Source organism: Sphaeramia orbicularis, unplaced genomic scaffold, assembly GCF_902148855.1.
Source record: "Sphaeramia orbicularis unplaced genomic scaffold, fSphaOr1.1, whole genome shotgun sequence".
NCBI lineage: Eukaryota > Metazoa > Chordata > Actinopteri > Kurtiformes > Apogonidae > Sphaeramia > Sphaeramia orbicularis.
Genome location: NW_021941699.1, coordinates 4,718 through 27,006, shown reverse-complemented (window position 1 = coordinate 27,006; position 22,289 = coordinate 4,718). Strand labels below are relative to the sequence as shown.

Sequence of the window (22,289 nt, the reverse complement as noted above, 5' to 3'; positions counted from 1 at the left end):
TATAATGTAAACACTGTTGAATGAGTTTATTCTAATTTGGTATTCCCCAATTTTATTCATTATTCTGGATTGAAGTCTAAGGACAGGAGTGAGTATTGAAAATATTACGTTTGTTTTTTTGTTTATTTCGAATTTGCATTATAGCTAAACAACCAAAGGATTATATAAAAGAAAGTCCAACATTCAAAAAGGAGCAAGATAAAGGTTAACTTACAATTTCCCGCCCCCCTATTCCCATTCTTCAGCCTACCCTAAATTCCTACACAAACACAAACTTGCTGTACATATCAAGGATGTTAAATTATTTGATGATGAGAATGGAGGTGGGATTAAATAAATTTTTCTTCTTCCCACTCCTTTTTGAATGTAAATGAATGATTTTGAATTCTGAACTCACATGTATTCTGTAAATGCTCGAAATAAACAAATGAATGAAAAGTAAAATTCCGTAGGAAAAGTTGACATTTACAAATTAATCTTGTATAAATGATCATTTTGAGGCGTAATATTGTTAAAATGCACTTATTTCTCTTAAGAAATTCAGTTTTTTCAGGTTATTTACATCTTTTTTGTTTGGATAGTTTGTAAATGTAAATATTTTAATAATTTAACTTGTTTTTTTTTGTGCTAAAAGAAAGAACCATTTGGAGTTGTCATTATTTATAGGTTATTATACTATTATTTTACTCGTCTGGCCCACTTCAGATCAAATTGGACTGAATGTGGAACCTAACTATAAACAATAACATCTCCAGGTTCTTCTCTTTTAGTGCAAAAAAATAAAAAATAAATGATGGTAATATTTACATTAACAAACTATCCTTTAAGAATAAAACAGATGTGAACAACCTGAAATGTCTAAAGAAAATTAAGTGTAATTTTAATAATTTTCTGCCTGTTCCTGAACTTTTTGTGCCTTTGTAGAATCTGATCCATAATACACATGTGTAAATGATAATTTGAGGCATAATATCATTAAATGCACTTATTTCTCTTAACAAAATAATAAAAAGAAAAAAAAAAAATTATAGACTATTATGCTATTATTTTACTAGTCTGGCAACAACTCCCAATTCTTCTTTTGTTTTAGTGCAAAAAAAATAACAATAAATTCTGAAAATATCCTTGAGCAATAAACAGATATGAACAGCCTGAAATGTCTAAAAAAATTAAGTGTAATTTTAACAATCTTCTGTCTGTTACTAAATATTTGTGCCTTTGTACATCTGATCCATAATGCACATGTATAAATGATAATTTGAGGTATAATATTGTTAAAATGCACTTATTTCTCTAAAGAAATTTCAGTTTTTTCAGCTTATTCACATCTTTTAGTTTGGATAGTTTGTAAATGTAAATATTTTCATAATTTAACTTCTTTTGTTCTGCTAAAAGAAAGAGAAACATTGGAGTTGTCATTATTTATAGACTATTATGCTGTTATTTACTAGTCCGGCCCGCTTCAGATCAAATTAGACTGAATGTGGAACCTGTGGAACCTCTTAAATCATAGAATCCTTTATTTTTACCCATAATTAAACCTAACACTGGGTTCAACACAGCTTTTCCATGTGATCAGATTCATTCAGATGTGGTCGACGTGTTATCAACAGACGGCTGTAACCGTATACGTAACAGTTTCTTTACAGTGTGATGAACAGAGTGACTTTACCGAAGAAGAAGAGCGCCGCCCCTGCCGGTGTACCTGGCCCAACCTCCCGAACAGGAAAGAACAGAGTGAGTTGGCGGCACCGAACACATCATTATAAAGCCGACAAAGTGGATTCCCAAAGCACACGTCACGTAGTTCTGGAAATAAAACACAAGAGATAAATCTGTGAATGATTTTTTATCTTAAAGCGTCTTTATGCAGTATTTATACCATTAAAATATAAAAAATGACCTAAAATGTAAAATAAAGAGCTGATGCTAGTTTGGATGTAGAGATATGAAGAGAATTATTTTCCAGTGATTTATGGGACCACTAGAGGGAGTAGTGAGTCACCCAAGGTCAGGTTGAGGCCGTAGTGACGTCCCGATCTGGATTTTATTGCTTCCGATCCGATTTTTTTTTTTTTTTTTTTGAAATTGGTTTTGCGATACTGATCGGATATTGACTTTTTACAATGAACTATTGATTTCAATGTGGAGTCATCATTTCTAGGTTATTATGCTATTATTTTTACTTGAGATCACAATTGAACGGAATGTGGAACCTGAACTAAAATGAGTTTGACCCCCCCCCCCCTTTTAGAGCAACAGGATTAATGAAGAGGTTTGTTGTTGTTGTTTTTTAATTTATTTGTTTTTGTTTTTTTTTTCCAGGCCAAATCTGCTAAATCTCCACACTCCAGTCCAGTAGGTGGCAGTAAATGCACCTGCAGCTTGTTTCCAACTGCCATTAAAACACACAGAAGTGTCTAGTTTTTGATATCTTCCATTTTTATGGTCTTACCTTTTTTATTTTTTCATAATGACTTAAAATGTAAAATTAAATAAAACTAAGACGGAAGGATTAAATAAGTTTATACTTCTTCCTACTCCTTTTCGACCGTGCAGAACTCAGACTTGTATATACTGGAAGATAGATTCTGTTCATTTAAATGTTATATTGTTTTTGTCTTAATTGGCTTCGTTTTGTTTGATTTTGTTTCTTTGCATGTTCAAAAGAAACAAACGAACAATATTCTGCCAGTTATTAAATGTTTTGTGCCTTTTATAGATCTGATCTGTAATGCACACGTAGTAATGCTAAAATTCATTTATTTCTGTTAAGAAATTTCAGTTTTTTCAGGTTATTCACATCTTTTTTGTTTAAATAGTTTGTAAATGTAAATATTTTCATAATTTAACATTTTTTGTGTGTTGTTTTTTGCTAAAAGAAGGAGAAACATTTGGAGTTGTCATTATTTATAGACTATAATGCTATTATTTTACTAGTCCGGCCCACTTCAGATCGAATTGGGCTGAATGTGGAACCTGAACTATGAAGAATCACAACTCCAAATTCTAGAACCTCTTAAATCATAGAAGTTATAGAAGGTGTAGTTGTTTATTTTGTTTCTTTGCATATTGGAAATGAATAAATAAAAAAAATAAAATAAAATAAAACTAGTCAAATCAGAAAGAAAAAATAAACAAGTGGATCCAGGCACAACCCACATACCCCACCCCTCGCACGTATTGGAGCTTATTTTGGGATCGATCCAGCTGATGTCATCATGTCTATCCATGTGCTGATTAGGACTGTAAGAAAATATCGGTTCTGCAATATATCGCAATATTTCCTTTCACAGTACTATATCGATATTTTTAGGTATTTATTCAAATGCAGATATTGTGGAGGTTCATTTTTGTTTTTTTGTTTTTCTCTTTTGTTTATGTTTATTCGTTATTATTTAACACTCTATTAAATAAGGTGTGAATGTGAGAGTGATTGTTTGTCTCTATATGTTCAGCCCTGCGATGAACTGGCGACTTGTCCAGGGTGTACCCCGCCTTCGCCCCTATGTAGCTGGGATAGGCTCCAAGAGACCCCCGTGACCCTAGTGAGGATAAAGCGGGTTCAGAAAATGAATGAATGAATCTATTAAATAATGTTAGTTCCTTTGTTGGAATCGCACAAAAATCCTGTTCTGATGTTAGTTGTGAACTAATAGAATCTGAACATTTGAACAGGATCTGAAACTGTAATGTCTGTAAAACAGAATTTCAGTTTGAACACAGGAACATTTTATGATATAACATTAGATCCTGTTGTGATCAAATAAAATGTGTTTAGTATTTGTGCAGATTTCTGCTGGAATTCAATTCTTCAAGGAAATAATAATTTTTAAAAAAGAAACCAAAAAAGTTCTTTTTTAACAGTATCAGATATATGTGATATATTGTATCGTGATCCTAGTATGTGATTTGATCGATATTACCAGATTTTTGCCAATACACAGCCCTGGTGCTGATGTCAGCATAGACAAATTTCGCCCATGTAAGTAATGGAGAAAAAGTAGATTTTAAAAAATTCCTCAAAATTTTTAGCTTTGACCTCTTTTTCCCAAAATGTAATCACATCTGTTCTGGGTCACTGGCAATCTATAAACCCAATCTGGTATGAATTTAACCTATAGTTCTACTGCTAAAGTGTTAACAAAAAAAGAAACACATGAACCAAAAACAATTCTCGGTTCAGTAAAAATAAAGGAACTAAACTGAAATCAAACACCAAAGTGAAGTTTACAAATTCAAACTAGATCTACTAAAGTGTCTGCAGCTGAGTGCATAAACACATGGGTTTAGTTGTTTGGGACCTTGGTGTACTCTCCAGACAGGAAGCTCTGCTCGAAGCCGCTGTACATGGTCAGAGGGATGAGCGTCAGCAGCCTCCAGTCCTTCAGCAGACGGAACGTGGCCATGAAGGTGTGGCAGAATGGTTCACGGTTCCCACGGAACTGGCTGACCTGTTCCCGGTCGATGTTGTCCAGGAATATGGCCACGATGAGGATGGCCAGCACGCCCACGCCTGGAGGAAGGACCACAGGTGAGGACGGGAAAGAAAGGAGGGTGGAAGGAGGGGGGGCGTCAGCTTTACAGAGGCTTTGTGTAGGTCTGAGGAACCCCTGAAGATCAAATATGGACACTTAACCCTTTAACCCCTGACGTGTCTGTGGTGAGCGTTCTGAATGTAGGATTTATTTGAAATATTCAGAGAAATTTAACCATTGGCTCAAAGGAAGAATGTGAAAACATGCAGATAGAACAGACCAGGGGTGGGCAACCTGAGGCTCCTGGCCCACTTTTGGATCTTCGGCCCTTTTCAAGTGGCTTTGTCAAAAACATGGAAACAGTTCTTTTTTTTTTTTTTTTTTTTTAACACAGTTTGATATTACTTTTGCAAACATAAAGTTATTCTGATCTTATGCAGTTGTAAAAATGTAACTACACTCCAAATGAATGAAAAAGTAGTAGTTGTAGTGATACTAAAACAAGACGACTTTTTATTTTATAACAACATAATGATGACAGATTTAACCGTTTTCTTTAGTTTAGTTCTGTAATTTATTCGTAGTTCTGTAAATGCACTGAAACTTGGATTGCAGTTAAACACATAAGGATATCTTTTGACTCCAGACACATTTTTTTTTCTATTTCGGTCCTAAAATAGCTCTTTAGATAGCAAAGGTTGCCGACCCATGGAGTAGGCCTTGTTCTTTCCATAGACATCTGAGCATGCTCAGTTCACCCCCCCCCCCCCACACACACACACCGCCTGTGGAATGGGGGGTAAAACAGAGCAGTGAATGAAACCGACTCACTATAAAAATAAAGTTTTTTTTGTTTGTTTTTTCATCATTTTCCTTGTAGTTTTCACTGTTGTTTCCAGTGTTGTAGTGATTTTCCTTTTTTTTTAAAATTTTTTTTTATTGAGTTTAGAGCTGTAACTGATTAATCGACTCAAAGTGATCCAGAAAAATCCTTCAACCACAGTTCTCCTGAAACAAAGCTTTGTTTCCTTCATTTTTCTGCTGTTAAACATTGGTTCCACGGTTGTGTTTCACACGGACACTTATTGTGACGCACAAAGAAGCTTCAATTCAGGAAAACTGCAATAGAATATTTCCCTTTAATCAGTTCAAGTCGATTAATCAAATCGTGAATTTTTGCGTTTGCTTCAAGCACCTGATTGATTAATCGGTTGCAGCTCTAGTTTTGACCGTGTAACTGGTTTTTGCAGTTCAACCAGGTGTCAAAAAGCAGATGAACTGATTTAGAAAAAAATAGTCCAAAAACAAAAACTACTGGGACCAAATTCAAATACTAGTCGCTTATTTTCTTCCTTTTTTTTGTAACTTCATTTTAGTTCTTTTTTTGTGTGTATTTTTTCATGTTGTTTAGTATTTTGTTAATATTTTATTAGTTTTTGTTCATTTAGTTGCTTATATTGTTTATTTTTCTACCTTTTTCAGTTCATCCCCTGCTACCTGTAGAATTGGACTCAATATGAAAATAGTCAGTTTGCGCTTTGTTTTTACACCTTTTTGCTTTGTAGTTTTATGTTTTTACTGTTGTTTCCAGTGTTGTGGTGCTTTTCTTTTGTTTTTGTTTTTTTTACTGTGTTTTTACTGAGTTTTGACCTTGGAACTGCTTTTTGGAGTTCAACCAGGTGTCAAAGAGCAGCTGGAGGGATTTAGTAAAAAGTAGTCCAAAAACACAAACTACTGGGACCAAATTCAAATAGGCCTACTTGTTTAGTTCTTTTTTGTGTATTTTTCATGTTATTTAGTATTTTGTAAATGTTGTATTTGTTTTTGTTCATTTAGTTGCTTATATTGTTTATTTTTCCACATTTTGTTTTTCATTTGATTATTTTATCTTCAATTTTGTTCAGTTTGTGGCTTATTTTCTTAATGTTACTCATTATTTGGTTGGTTTATTATTCATTTTTCTTCATTTTATTGATCACTTTGGCTACTTTGTTCATTTTGTTGGCCATTTTTTTCTTTTTTTTTTGACCGTGTACACGCTCAGTTCAACCAGATGTCAAAAAACAGCTGCACTGATTTAGGGAAAAAAAGAGCATATTTTTTAATCTCTTTAATCTTTTTTTTCCATAAATAACAGTGACATATATTCAAACTGTCATTAAAAGGGTTAAAATTCTGAAAACAATTAAACTTTTGGTCATTTTGAGCAGATTTTAATTGATTTTAGGAATTTATACTGAAAAAAGCATAAAAAATATTGCTTTAACTATGTAACAAAATAGAAACAAACTGTGTGGTGAGGCCAAAATGGATCATAAATAAAGTTATGTGGGCAGACTTAATGTAACTGAAATATTAACAAGGGAAACCAGTCAAAGATGGAAAATAATGTGGAAACAGTGATAAATTAAACTGTTATTTCTCTTGGTTTCACCAGTTTTTATACAGGTGAATAGAGATGATGATTATGAAAATGTAAAATAGTGATCTAACAGTCATACATGTTTTCTGTTATGTTTATGATAAATGAAGTGTTTTAAAGGGACTGATCTGAATTATTGCATGTCTATTTTCATCTGTCATGTGTATGTTATGACATTTATCCATAGAAACAAAAACAACCAGGGCTGAGTCTGGTTTGGGGGTCAAAGGTTACCGATGTAGCATCCGACCAGCGTCCAGACCAGTGATCGTGCCGGCCTGGAGGTGGTGCTGTTGGAGCTGATATCCAGGCCACAGTCAGCCGCTCCACAGGTCTGCAGCTGCTCCGCCGTGATATTTGCTGTAAACAAAAAAAACAAAAAAAAATATGAGTCATTTCACAGGTTTCAACTCGTTAGTAGCTCAGGACGTATCATCTTTGTTGGCAGTTCTTCAACATCTTCTCTGAGGTCGGATTCATTCCAGGTTTTTTCATGTATCTTCTTTGGAACAATGTCACAAAGTTTATCAGTTTGAGAAATTTAGATTTTTTGAATTTTTGACAAATTTTCGAAATATAAAAGTTTGCCTTTTCTTCTAATGGTCCATATTTTGATGCTTTATAACATGTAAATAATTACAGATATTAATATAGTTCCTATTGATCGCTGATCGAAGTCATATGTGGACTTTCATTTAGGTCCTTGACCTTTGACCTTGTGTGACCTTGAAGGGTCAAACTCAAGGTCACCAGTGTTTAGATTTCAACCATCTTTTTCTCTGAAACTACTGGTCAGATTCATTTCAGTTTTTTATTGGTCTTCCATGGGACAATGTCACAAAGTTAGGTACCAATTTTGAGAAATTTAGATTTTTGAACTTTTGACTAATTTTTGTAATATTAAAATGTGCCTTTACTTATAATGGTCCATATTTTGATGGTTTATAACATGTAAGTGGTTACAGTTATCAATATAGTTCCTATTGATAACTGATAGAAGTCATATATGGACTTGGACTGAATTAGTTGAGTTCTCCTCCAGTAAAAGTACCACCCACTTCTATTGGGAGACTGATCTGCATCCAGACCACAGAACTGGAACATGGACAACTTCACAAATTCAACTCACTGATTCTTGATCGAACTTTCCGCTGACATAGAGGGACATTGGAACTATTTAATTTAGGTAGAAATAATGTGGGTATTCTCAAATGCAAGTCATGTAATATGACTTTTTGGCTGCAACAATTTTCTTCTCATATTAAAACAGGAAAACCTCAAAGTACTTTAAAGCTGAATGCCATTTTCAGTTTTACTTCAGCTCCTGCAGCTTTAACACGTTGTAAACATTAAAATGTTGGAGTATAAAAAATCTGAGTATGTTTACAATGCGTCCAAAGTCAGGACGGAAACAGTTTTAAAAGCATGCGTCCTGTTCCAAGAACTGCTCCTCAGCAGGTGCCAGTGATTGTCCACATGCTGATAAGACGCCATAAAATAATCAACTGCACATCGACACTATCGACGCTCGTGGACCCACGCCCTGTTTTATTCACAGAGAGAGATTGAGCTCATTCAGACCTGGTCCACTGATGGGTTGTTTTGGACCACCAGATGGAAAACTAAGAGCAAAGGATGAAAATAACACTATTAAATACGACTGTTCCTTAACATGACATGTCACATGTCAGTTTATTGCATGGCTGGGTGGTCCTGTACGGCAAAAAAAAGACCGTAAAAAAATCCAACTGTATGTGTTATGGAGAGAATCACATTTAAACTGAGATGTAAAACTGATATTTTTACTGAAAACTGGTCAAAGTGGCTCACTTATGTTGTAACTGTGAGACACTTTGACCAATTTTCAGTAAAAATATCAGTCCAGCGTCATCGTCTGTCGTCTGTTACAAAAATTTCAATCATCTTCTTCTCTGAAACTAGACTTCCGATTGACTTCAACTTGATATACAGCTTCTTTATGATGAGTCATCAAAAGTTAGTGGACATTTATTTGGATGTGGATCTGATTCTGGATTTGGTGCCACTTGAAAATGTCCCCATTATAAGAGATAGGAAGTGGATGGATGCAGTAACTCAGTAATATAAGTGATATCCAGTGTAAATGTCTCCAGTCCAGCCCTGATGGGGAGATGACCCAAACATAATGTCCCACAATGCTGATCAGGATCTTCTTCTGAATCTGGAACTGACCAGAAAATTTCACATGGGCTCTTATGGGGAAAAACATTTCAATCATCTTTTCCTCCCAAACTCCAGTTCTGATTGACTTCAAACTTGGTATACAGCTTCTGTATGATGATGTCAACACAAGGGATTGAAACTATTTGGATCTGGATCTGATTCTGGATTTGGTGTGACTTTGAAAATGTTCCCATTAGAACAGATAGGAAGTGGATTGTTCCAATAAATCAGTATCAATGATATCAAGTTGGAATTGAATTTTTTACAGATCTGATTGGAATATGAGCAAAACATGGACTATTTCTGAAATAGAATAAATACACAGAACTGGGGGAGAATAAATGGATCTGGATACATTTCCCAAAGCTTTGAATTTGGCCGGTAAGATACAGGACCATTGGTCCTGTTTTTTTTTTTTAATAAACAAGTGGCGTCATGTACTCAAACTGACATTGAAAGGGTTAAAATTGTGAACATGATTGAACTTTTGGTAGTTTTGAACAGAGCTGAAGTGGTTTAAGAGATTGAAGCAGAAAAAGTACATGGTTTTATAGCAGTTTTTTGTGCATGGCTCAAGGTAGGAAATGAAATGGATGTAAATGCTTAAAGTCGCTTGTGCTTCTACCTAATTTGGTGTCCTGTCCAAAGATGAGCGACGACATGAGGTTTCCCCACACGGCCGACGACTGGAAGATGAAGAAGAAGATGCCGAAGTACTGGTTGATGATGTCCGAGCCCCGTTTGCCCTCGGCGGCGCCCTGGAGGTTCCCAGAGATGGTCAGGTAGGCGCATTTGGCCGACCACAGCGGCGAACCCCCCAGACCAAGGATGACGGAGGTGGGGATGAGGGTGTACCTGAAGGACAAACGGGTGCAGGGTTAAAATCCTGAAAATGAGTTGGTGATTTTGAGTGGAGCTGAAGTTGTTTTTTAGTGATTTATGGCAGAAACAAAGCAGAAAAAATGTTGATATATGATGATTTTAGAGCAGTTTGTTGTACAGTTTTGGCTCCGGGGTCATTAGACAGATGCACAGGGGTTAGAGTCAAGTGTTGGGAGCAGTGAGGAGGTTGGTGAGGGGAGGTGAAGAGGAGATTCAGGAAGGATGGAACAGTTGGAGAAAAGTGTCAGGACTGATGTGAGAAGAAAGAGTTAAAGGTGTAGAAGAGGTAGGGAGACCGAGGATAGTGAAAGAAAGAGAAAGAGGAGGAGGACATGAAGGTAGAAGATGAAGGAGGAAGAGGACAGGAAGGAGGAGGAGAAGGATGGAGGAGGAGATGAAGGTAGAAGATGGAGGAGGAGGAGATGAGAGTAGAAGATGGAGGAGGAGGAGGACATGAAGGTTCAAGATGGAGGAGGTGGACATGAATTTATAAGAGGAGGAGATGAAGGTAGAAGATGGAGGGGGGAGGAGGTCATGAGGTAGAAGATGGAGGAGGACATGAAGGTTCAAAATGGAGGAGGACATGAATGTATAAGAGGAGGAGGACATGAAGGTAGAGGATGAAGGTGGAGGAGGAGGAGGTCATGAAGGTGGAAGATGGAGAGGGAGATGAGAGTAGAAGATGGAGGAGGAAATGAGAGTAGAAGATGGAGGGGAGGAGGAGGAGGACAGGAAAGAGGAGGAGACATGAAGGTAGAGGATGAAGGTGGAGGAGGAGGGTCATGAAGGGGAAGATGGAGGAGGAGATGAGAGTAGAAGATGGAGGAGGAGATGAGAGTAGAAGATGGAGGAGGAGGAGGACAGGAAAGAGGAGGAGGACATGAAGGTAGAAGATGAAGGAGGAGGACATGAAGGTAGGAGATGGAGGGGGAGGAGGAGGTCATGAAGGTAGAAGATGGAGGAGGAGATGAGTAGAAGATGGAGGAGGAGGAGGAGGACAGGGAGGCGGAGGACATGAAGGTAGACGATGAGGAGGACATGAAGGTAGAAGGTGGAGGAGATGAGAGTAGAAGATGAAGGAGGACACGAAGGAGGAGGAGGACATGAAGGTAGAAGGTGGAGGAGGAGATGAGTAGAAGATGGAGGAGGAGGAGGAGGAGATGAGAGTAGAAGATGAAGGAGGAGGAGGACATGAAGGTAGAAGACGAAGGAGGAGGAGGAGGAGATGAAGGTAGAAGATGAAGTATTAGTAGTAGTAATATTAGTAGTAGTATTGGTAGTATTAGTATTAGTAGTGTGTATTTACCATCCGGGGTAGAGGTTCCAAAGGAGTAGGACACATAACAGGCCATGCCCACTACGATGGTCCACTTACAGCCAGGTTCTTGATCATGATGGGAGGGAGGAACATGGAGGAGATGATGATGGAGGCGTAGATGACGCTGAGGGAGGCCACGCCCATCCCCTGCTCCGCATTGAGGCTGCTCTGAACACAACAGGACACCAAGTAGAACTAGTGATGTAGTACCTCCAGTATGACATCATATGACGACACAAACATACACATATTCTAGAAACACGTAATATTTAGTGATGTTGTATTACAGCAGATAAGATATTATATAACAAACAACTGATTTAATTCACTTCAGTATTCTGGAGTTTAAGGGACAAATCAATACCATCACTAATCGTGTAGGTATGTTCAAAAAGCTTAGAATAAATTCAAAGGTTATTGTATCAAACCAGAGAAAATGTATGAAAAAGTGGACTTTGAAAAAAAAATCAGAATATTAACAGAACTTTGCGACTCCTACATCAATTTTATCTCAACATTAACTCTTAAGTGATTTATCACCATTTATTATAACATTATCTTCTGCATATTACATTTTTCAGCAGAAATCATTTATTTTCCTATATTTAATTACTAATTTATGTAGATGTTCATAAAAATTTACATTTTTCATGTCCAACTGAAGCAAAAGTGACAAAAATCAGCTGCTACATGGACACAATAAGACTATACAACTCAAACCCAACTGAACAATAACCCACTCACAAACACCCACTCATAATAACCCACTCACCATAACCCACTCATAATAACCCACTCATAATAACCCACTCACCATAACCCACTCATAATAACCCCACTCATAATAACCCCACTCACCATAACCACTCACAATAACTCACTCATAATAACCCATTCACAATAACCCACTCATAATAACCCACTCACAATAACCCACTCATAATAACCCACTCATAATAACCCACTCACAATAACCCACTCATAATAACCCACTCACCATACCCACTCACCATAACCCACTCACAATAACCCACTCATAATAACCCACTCATAATAACCCACTCACAATAACTCACTCATAATAACCCACTCACAATAACTCACTATAATAACCCACTCACAATAACCCACTCATAATAACCCACTCACAATAACCCACTCATAATAACCCACTCAATGTGCTAGTACAACATGACTACACAAACTACTACACATTATAAAAGTTCAGGTTGTTCATATTTGTTCAGGTTATTCACATTTTTGTGTGAAAGGATAGTTTGTCAATGTCATTTTTTTATGGAATTTTACTTTTTACACAAAAAACAAAAGAGAAAATTTGGAGTCCTATTTCGGGTTATTATGATCATATTTCACTGGTCTGATCAACTTCAGATCAGATTGGTCTGAATGTGGAACCTGAACTAAAATGATTTTTTTTTTTTCTACTTTATTTTTAGTCGTTTTATCAACAGACAGTCAACAGAAACTAGGGAGTCATTGGTTGAACACAAAATATGTAAATGACACAGTAATAATTATGCATTGTGTTTTTTTATAGTCCAGACATTTTCTCCAGCGCTTTATGAAAATATGTCCCTTGATCAGTTGATAAGTCAGTCTTTCCATGGAGTAGATTTCCTCTGCTGTTACTGATCCTCACAGGGTGCATCAGTTTTGAACCAGTTCCCTGTAATGGCCGTATGGAAGCGATTATAAGAATTTTAAAGAGCTCTTTGTCTTCGTTCTTTAATGCGTCTCTCGGTAGCTGTCTCAGAAAAAACAACTTGGGGTCGGTCCTTAGGAATTGTGAAAGTGAACTAAAATGATTTTTACACCTCAAGTATAAATTTTACATTTTATAAATTCCTCCGAGGGGTCAGACTGGACCCTTTGGCGGTCCGGTTTTGGTCCACAGGCCGTATGTTTGATACCTGGGTTGTATAGTATCAGTGGGACTACCTGGACCTCATCAGTGCATAGTAACAGCAGAATACTGGTAAAGTCACACTTAATTTTCTTTAAATATTTCAGGTTCATATTTGAAACAAGTAAAATTACATGATGAAAATGTTTCCCATCTACAGAATTTACTTAAAAATGTGAATATTATGAACAGTCTGAAATTTTTTAATATTAAATACACTAAACATTTAATAACAGTCAGAATATTGGTAAAATTACACTGACATTGACACTGACTTCAGACATTTCATTTTGTTCATGTTTGTTCAGGTTATTCACATTTTGTGTGAAAGGATCATTTGTAAATGTGAACTTTTTTATGGAATTTTACCTCCTCAGAAGAGAAAAAATTGTAGGTTATTATGATAGTATTTTATGGTCTGATCAACTTTAGATCACATTGGTCTGAATGTGGAACCTGACCTAAATGATTTTGGAAAAAAAAAATATGAATATATAAATTTTACATTACTAAATCCATCCCAGGGGTCAGATTGGACCCTTTGGTGATCTGGTTTTGGTCCGTGGGCCGTATATTTGACATCTGTGTTGTAAAGTCAGTGGGACACCTGGGCTCCATCAGTGCATAGGAACAGCAGAATATTGGTCATATTACACTTATTTTTCTTCAGACATTTCAGGTTGTTCATATTCAGGTTACTCACATTTTGTGTGGAAGGATAGTTTGTAAATGTTAACTTTTTGATGGCATTTTACCTCCTCAGAAGAGAAAAAAATTGATTATTTATAGATTTATGATAGTATTTTACTGGTCTGATCAACTTTAGATCACATTGGTGAATGTGGAACCTGACCTAAAATGATTTTGGAAAAAAAAAAAAAAAAAATGATATAAATTCTACATTTTCTAAATTCCTCCCAGGGGTCAGATTGGACCCTTTGGTGATCTGGTTTGGTCCGTGGGCCGTATATTTGACATCTGTGTTGTAAAGTATCAGTGGGACTACCTGGGCTCCATCAGTGCATAGGAACAGCAGAATATTGGTAAATTACACTGACTTCTCTTCAGACATTTCAGGTTGTTCATATTTGTTCAGGTTATTCACATTTTGTGTGAAAGGATCATTTGTAAATGTGAACTTTTTATGAAATTTTACTTTTTACACAAACACTAAAGAGAAACATTTGTAGTTGTATTATTTATAGGTAATTATGTTTATATTACTGGTCTGATCAGTTTAGATCATATTGGTCTGAATGTGGAACCTGAACTAAAGTGGTTTTGAAAAAAGGGGTCCCAGGGGTCAGACTGGACCCTTTGGCGGTCCGGTTTTGGTCCACAGGCCCTATGTTGATACCTGGGTTGTATAGTATCAGTGGGACTACCTGGGCTCATCAGTGCATAGTAACAGCAGAATACTGATAAAGTTGCACTTAATTTTCTTTAAATATTTCAGGTTCATATTTGAAACAAGTAAAATTACATGATGAAAGTGTTTCCCATCTACAAAGTTTACTTAAAAATGTGATGTCATGAACAATCTGAATTTTTTTTTAATATTAAATACACTAAACATTTAATAACAGTCAGAATATTGGTAAAATTACACTGACTTCTCTTCAGACATTTCATTTTGTTCATATTTGTTCAGGTACTCACATTTTGTGTGAAAGGATCATTTGTAAATGTGAACTTTTTTATGAAATTTTACTTTTTACACGAACACTGAAGAGAACATTTGTAGTTGTCATTATTTATAGGTTATTATGTTGTTATATTACTGGTCTGATCAAGTTTAGATCATATTGGTCTGAATGTGGAACCTGAACTAAAGTGGTTTTGAAAATAAGTGGTCCCAGGGGTCAGACTGGACGCTTTGGCGGTCCGGTTTTGGTCCGCAGACCGTATGTTTGCCCCCCCCCCATCTTGTATAGTCTCAGTGGGACTACCTGGGCTCCATCAGTGCATCCACATACCTGTAGACTCTGCAGACCTCCATACGCCGTGAACAGGGACAGGAACCCGATGGAGACCACCAGAACGTTCTTAAAGTTCCGGCTGACCATGGCTGCTTCTCCAGACTATTTTAAAAAAAAATCAGTTTTTCCCTTCAAACCGCTCCCAGTGAATGGAATGCTCGCAGCAGGAGTGTGGTTGATCAGCCTCCGTCTGCTGGAACTGACTGAGCTCTGATAAAGTCACACACCAGAACCAGCTGAGACCAAAGTCCAGCCCTGACTCAACACGCACTTATCATTCTCCTCCTGGATTTAGTTGTAATCCCGTCGTATATGGGGCGGTAGTCGTGTCTTGTCACGTTCCCAGTCGCTGCAGACGCTTCCTTCTAGTTTTTCCGGTTTTATTTTTTTTTCTCTCAGTTCTTTTTGGGTTTTCCAGTCGTATGTTTCCCTCTATTTAACAGCTGATACATGAACACAGTGCAAAGGTTTAGTTTGTGGTTGTTTTCCCCTGATGACCTGTTTTTTACAGAGTGAGTTGGTGTTGGTGGGAGAAAAGTGAAAACCTAAGGAACATGTTATATTATCTCAGCTGGACCTCAGGTCACCTCCGTTTGTCTGGAATTCAACTCTGAGTATTACAGTTTCTGCAAACTTAGACTTTTATTTCACTACAGTATTACAAGAACCTGCAGTTAGATTAGAGTAGATTGGATTGGATTGGATTGGATTGGATTGGATTGTCTGGTTTAGGTTAGGTTGGATTGGATAGAACGTTATTAGTCCTTTGGACAGAACCCTCAGGACATTAAGGTTTCAGTAGCACAACAACAAACGTACAATGTAAGAAATATTATAAGACAAGAAGTGGAAAAACGTGGAAAAAAAGTGGAAAAACAGGCAATTGCACCTTTAAAAGTACAAGTGGAAATAAACAGACAGATGGATGTGTTGAAACTAAGAAATATAAGAAATGACACTAAAGTTTATATTAATCTATTTTCAGTTCTGTCAGTGAACCCAAAACAGCCCTTCTAGAAATGTGTCAGATATTCTTAAATTTGATCAAATACTCTGGTTTTCTGCAAAAAAAATCTTCTGAATTTGCTTGTGTAGAATTCTTAAAACTGACTGTAAATTAAATCATTTTAAGACTTGAAATTACTTGGTTATTCTATTTTGTTAGTTTTTTTTTGCCATTTTTAAAGCGTAATAATATTAATAATACTACTAATAATATTTTTTTAAAGTGCCGTTAAACAGATCAAAACTTTTTTAAACACAGTTTAAAAGTACCTGTTTGACACAATTGTAAAAAATAGTAATAATAAAAAACTACATTTCATAGAGGAGCTAATAATTTAATCTGTAACTGTTGACAGAATCAGCAGCGTGTTAGGTCTGTAGTTTTCTATTTCTCCACTGGACCCAGGGTGCGATTATAAAAAATAACGGGGGGGGGGGGGGGGGGGGGTTAAATCATGAAAAAAACAAGTAATCAACATGTTTAATTCTTTTTTAAGTTAACGGTAGGCCCTATTACATGTCAAACAGTTGAACATTCGTCTTTAATGCAAACTATAAATACATGAAACATTAATTTCTGCACCAGCACTGGTTTTCTACACAAAACCATTGTTTCATCTGCTATTTTAAACTCATCTGTACTCATTTCCTTCTGACGTCCGATAAATGTGTCAGATTTTATTGAGTAACAGCCTCATCTATAAACGGCTGCACTTATCGGCAACGATAACAGTAACAATATGTGTCACCGTGGCGAGGTGGACTTTTGGAGCAGTTCACATAAGAAATGAGTGTGACTTCATGTCGATTCAAATCTCAGAGTGAACTGCATGAATCCATGAAGTTGAAGGTGTGTTTGTGCAGTTGATTCTGCGGTTTAATCAGATGTTTATGGACTCCTCCACCCTGTGTTCAAGTCCACTTTGGTGTGGTTCTGTGGTTTATTGTTGTGTGTTGTGGAACGTACAGCAGGTTAAACCCTGATGGGACTATAATGTGACGATATCTAATCGATAATAACGGAACCATGTTGTAATGTCTGACATGATTTCACCAGAGATCGGCTTATCTCCCACTACCAGTATGTGGGTTAATTCCACACTCACACCTGACACACATTATATTAACCCTTACATGCATTAAATGACCCACTGAGGGGGTTTTATTCTAATGTCTGTGTAATAAAAACTTATTATTTCATATTCCAGGTATTCTTCGAAAACATGTTATGATGTTATGCCATTTAGATTTTTAAATGGTATTTATGAAAATAATGAAATCTGGATTTTTGATTCACTCTACACTGATTTAACGTTGACAACTTTTTTTTTTTTTTTTTTTTTTTAGTGCAGCGGCCTGAAAGGTCCAGTGGACTATTGGTATGAGTTATCGTCTGTCCATAAACAGTTTTTCAAGAATCTTCTTCTCTGAAATCGTCAGTCAGAATGACTTTATTTGTTGTGGAAGATCTTTGGGGTAAGGTCTGCAAAGTTTGTTCAAAGAATTAGAAAATATAGATTTTGGAATTTTTTTTATGAAATTTTTGAAATTTGACAAATCCCCATTAGTTTCTAATGGGACACATTTCAAAGTGCTATAACGTGAAAACATTCTTCTTTTTTTTTTTTTTTGCTAAAAGTGACACATACACCTGTTTTACATTTGTACAATTACTTGTCCTGTGTATGAATTGTGTTTGTGTCTATGTGGCTCAGTTGGTAGAGCGGGTTGCCCATTGACTGAAGGTTGGCAGTTCGAATCCTGGCTTTGACTGTGCACATGTTGAAGTGTCCTTGGGCAAAACACTGAACCCTCCATTGCTCCAGTAGGTCCTTGTATGCAGCCGCCTACTGGTGTATGAATGTAAGTGTGAATTAGGGATGTAACGATTACTGGTACAATGATAAACCGCGGTAAAATTTCCGACGGTCAGTTTTGCCGTTTAAATTCTAATTATTATGATAACCGTGTTCGATTACCGCACTTTGAAATCACGGTGATGCTCTTCGTTTTCCTGGTCAAGCAGCTCCACTGCAGGCGTGTGTGTGCAGTTTGTAATGTTTGGCCTCTGAAACATGGTGGAAGGAACCTGCGTGGACACAGCTCCACAGTTTGGGGATAATGGGCTCCCGCAAGGACCCGGTCCGTCCGATTCCGTGCGCAACGGACCCGGGTCCGTCCGACGCGAGCGAGTACGCGGACCTGGTTCGTTCGAGAGCGCACGGACCGGGTCTGCTTTACTGTAAACCCCCCCCCCCCACACTGCTCAGATCCTCATCCAGCAGACAGGACCTGTCCAACTCCTTTTTTTCCCACTCAAAAAAAACCATCAGGAATCAATAGGAGACTTGATCAGGAATTGGACTGGTAAACAGAATCCACAATAACATTAATGTTGATAAAATCCTATTATTTCCACCCCTGGTGCAGATATTCTCTTATGGCCGTCAGGTGCTGTCTTTAATACACATTTGTATGTTTGATGTTGACATGTTAATATTTGAATGTTTCTGCCACGAAAGTACATTGTGTGTGTTATTTATTTGTTTTGGGTTTTTTTTCTTCAAAATACCAACTTGGTTCCATTATTTCAGTGTGTATTAGTACTTTTTGAACCATTTTGAACACACTTACAACAATACCGCGATAATAATGATAACCGTGATAATTTTGGTTCACAATACTGTGATATGAAATGTTCATATCGTTACATCCCTAGTGTGAATGTGTAGGCTTTGTGAAGCGCTATATAAGTGCAGTCCATTTACCATTTACTCTTCTAATACGTAAGGTGTGACCCATGCCACTGCTCTTCAGGCCCTCCTCTGTGCCCCACCTCGCCCCGCTCTAGTTGATTCAGTTGTCATGGAAGTTGGAGTGCGGGGCATCTAGTTTGGAGCATTAAAAAAAGTGGGGTGTGCCGTGCAAAACTTGAAAACAAATGTGATGAAAGGATGGATTTTTACCTCCGCCAAGGAGGTTATGTTTTTGCCAGGGTTTGTTTGTTTGTTTGTCTGTTTGTCTGTCCGTTAGTGTGCAACATAACTCAAAAAGTTATGGACAGATTTGGATGAAATTTTCAGGGTTTGTTGGAAATGGGATAAGGAAGAAATGATTAAATTTTGGTGGTGATCGGGGGTGGTGGGGGGCCCACGGGGGGGGGGGGGCACTGATCAGCCCCTTGGCGGAGGTCTGCGCTCTCCGAGTGCTTCTAGTTATCTATGAAATGAAGATCACACAAAAAACAAAGATTAAAAACCTGACAAACTGTCTTCAGATGTACGTAATAAATGAAAATGAAGTTTGTTGTTGTGTTATTCAGCAGCAGAAGCAGCATTTCAGCGGCTGTCCTTAAGTTGACCAGTCAACTCCTAAGTATAGTCGTAGTAATACTGAGTTTAGAACGACTGAAAGGCACTTCCACAAGCTCAATACATTACTTTACTGCAATCAGAGGAAAATACTGGAATATATGACCAGTAATTAAATTTATGTTCAGAGGCAAATAATTTTAATAGAGTAGTTAACAGAGATGCGGATAAAATACAGTTTAATGTGGGAAATATGTTCGACCACCTGTGCATAGTTATATTATTTTTTTAGTCTTAAATGTACTTTAACGTCTGGGTTTTTGACTGCGAACTTTTTACACCTTTGGACCTTATGTACAGGGTGGGGAGGCAAAATTTACAATATTGATGCGGGATTGAACGACAGTGTATGACCAATAGTTTATTGAAAGTCATGAGAATTTATTGGCTACAAGAAACTGTCCATAATAAAAATGTTTTTATTCTATGGTCTTCCTTCTTTCTCACTAACTGCCTTCACACGCTTCCTGAAACTTGCGCAAGTGTTCCTCAAATATTGGGGGTGACAACTTCTCCCATTCTTCTTTAATAGTATCTTCCAGACTTTCTGGTAATAGTTTTGCTCATAGTCATTCTCTTCTTTCCATTATAAACAGTCTTTATGGACACTCCAACTATTTTTGAAATCTCCTTTGGTGTGACGAGTGCATTCAGCAAATCACACACTCTTTGACGTTTGCTTTCCTGATTCTTCATATGGGCAAAAGTTTCTGAAAGGTATGGATAATAGTGTTAGGTATGATTATGACATCAGTATATGTTTGGGTTCAAAACCAATTGACGTAGTGTCTGCTGAGAAAAAAACTAAATGTCAGTGTAAATTTTGCTCCCCAGCCTGTATATATTATTATTCCTAATATCGGGTGTTTTTTATGCTAGGATATATATATAACCTATATGATACTACTATATAGAGACATTTGGAGACAGTGGATACCAAAAATTATTAGATGTGTTTCAATGTGTAAGTAAAAAGGTCTTTTAGTCTATGACACAATGAGCCTGAATGTGGCCACTAGAGGGAGACAGAGACCACCGACTGATGGCAGTTCAGAACCTTACCTTCAATTATCCTCCAAACATCCAGAACTTTTAAAGTATTATACTCTGTATTAATATCCTCCAAATCTACAGTATTAATCTGACACTTTCAGCTCCTGTTTCTCAACGTAGTGTGTATTTTCTGCATGAAACATCAACATAACATCAGTTTATTACCATCTACCCAAATGAACTGAGATGGTAAGTATAAAGGAGGATGAGGGACACACTAAAAATAAAAAAAACAAAAATACACTTATAATATTTCATCACAAAGGCAGTAATCTGTGTTACACTATTGCACAGGTTTCATATTTAGTCTTTTTAGATGCAAGTAAAAGTATTTTGACTGTAATTTTTACTAAAGAATTACAACTTTATTCTCCACATATTAATCACATCTTTCTCAAGTTATTTCTTCAGAAGTTCAGTGTGTTTAAATCTGTACTCCACATAACGACAGTGAAAATAGACACCAGATATGTGTTTTTTTCTTTTCTTTTTTTTTTTTTTTACAAAAACTGACTCTAAACATGAATTAAAACTCATTATTTATAGTTATGTTCTGATATTTGATTAAAAAAAAACCCCCAAAAAAACCCCCAAACAACGAAGTTATGTACTGTTGTACTGAAGCACTATTAAGATATCCTTTTACTAAGTAAATTACATCACGCTACATTTTAGGACCTTTTTAGGTGAATTCAAATCTTTTCACTGTATCCTACAAGTAGTAACATTGTCAAAATATAAACTTAGTTATGGATAAGTTAAGAAAACACAAAAAGTTGTGTTTCTCTTTCTTGTGTTTTTGTAAAATATCTAGACTTTGTTACAGCACCATAATCAAATTCAAATCATGTGTGAATTGATGTTGGTTATAATCAGCTCCAGCTCTCACTATGATTTTGTATAAAATTATAGTGATAATGTTGCAAAATAATACATAAAATTTTATATTTTTACTGACAAACATAATATTTTGGTAATATAAATGATGTATTGTCTATTTTATAGTTTCTTTTATGGTATTGTCTTTTTTACTGGGACTTGAGTAACTGATTTTGTTCCTCTCATGTTCCATGTTCTTGTTTGGACCCAGTCTCCTTGAATCCCTAAATGTCCGTTACCTTTTTAGTTAATAAGGTACACTACTGTCGAACAGAAATAGCGACATGGACTTCATTAAAAAGCCCAGAGGAGACCAACAAACACTGGCTCTAATGGAACATAAAACTTTAAAACTATACATCACCAAATATCACACTCTGAACCTTGAATTAATAATGACGTGATTCTAAAATAAAGTCATTAGAGTGAAGTTATTGTTACTTTACAGTGCTGTGACTTTTACACAAACCTTCTGAATGTTCGCTTCACTCCTTTCACATATAAAATAATGTGAATAACATGAGTTGACAGTTTAATACCAGCTGAAGCCACATTAGAGTGATCTTAGAATACTGGTGTGTTCCAGCTCTGACCTGCCCACACATACAGTCAAAACCAAAGGATTCAGATGAGTCTGGTTTATAGAAAGACACCATCTGCCCCCATCCAATCCTGATTGAAATCTGCGCACATTTCACCTCCCAAGCAGTTGTTTCCATTTAACGTTCTAATCCACAGCCTTTTCTAAACCTGCAGAAGAAAGAAAAAACAAAAAC

General features: G+C 36.6%; 1 pseudogene; it reads right to left on the bottom strand.

Moving 5' to 3' along the window:
• LOC115416836 (protein unc-93 homolog A-like) overlaps positions 1-15,300 on the bottom strand; it is a 28,661-nt pseudogene extending 13,361 nt beyond the window's left edge.
• Between the last annotated feature and the right edge of the window lie 6,989 nt (positions 15,301-22,289).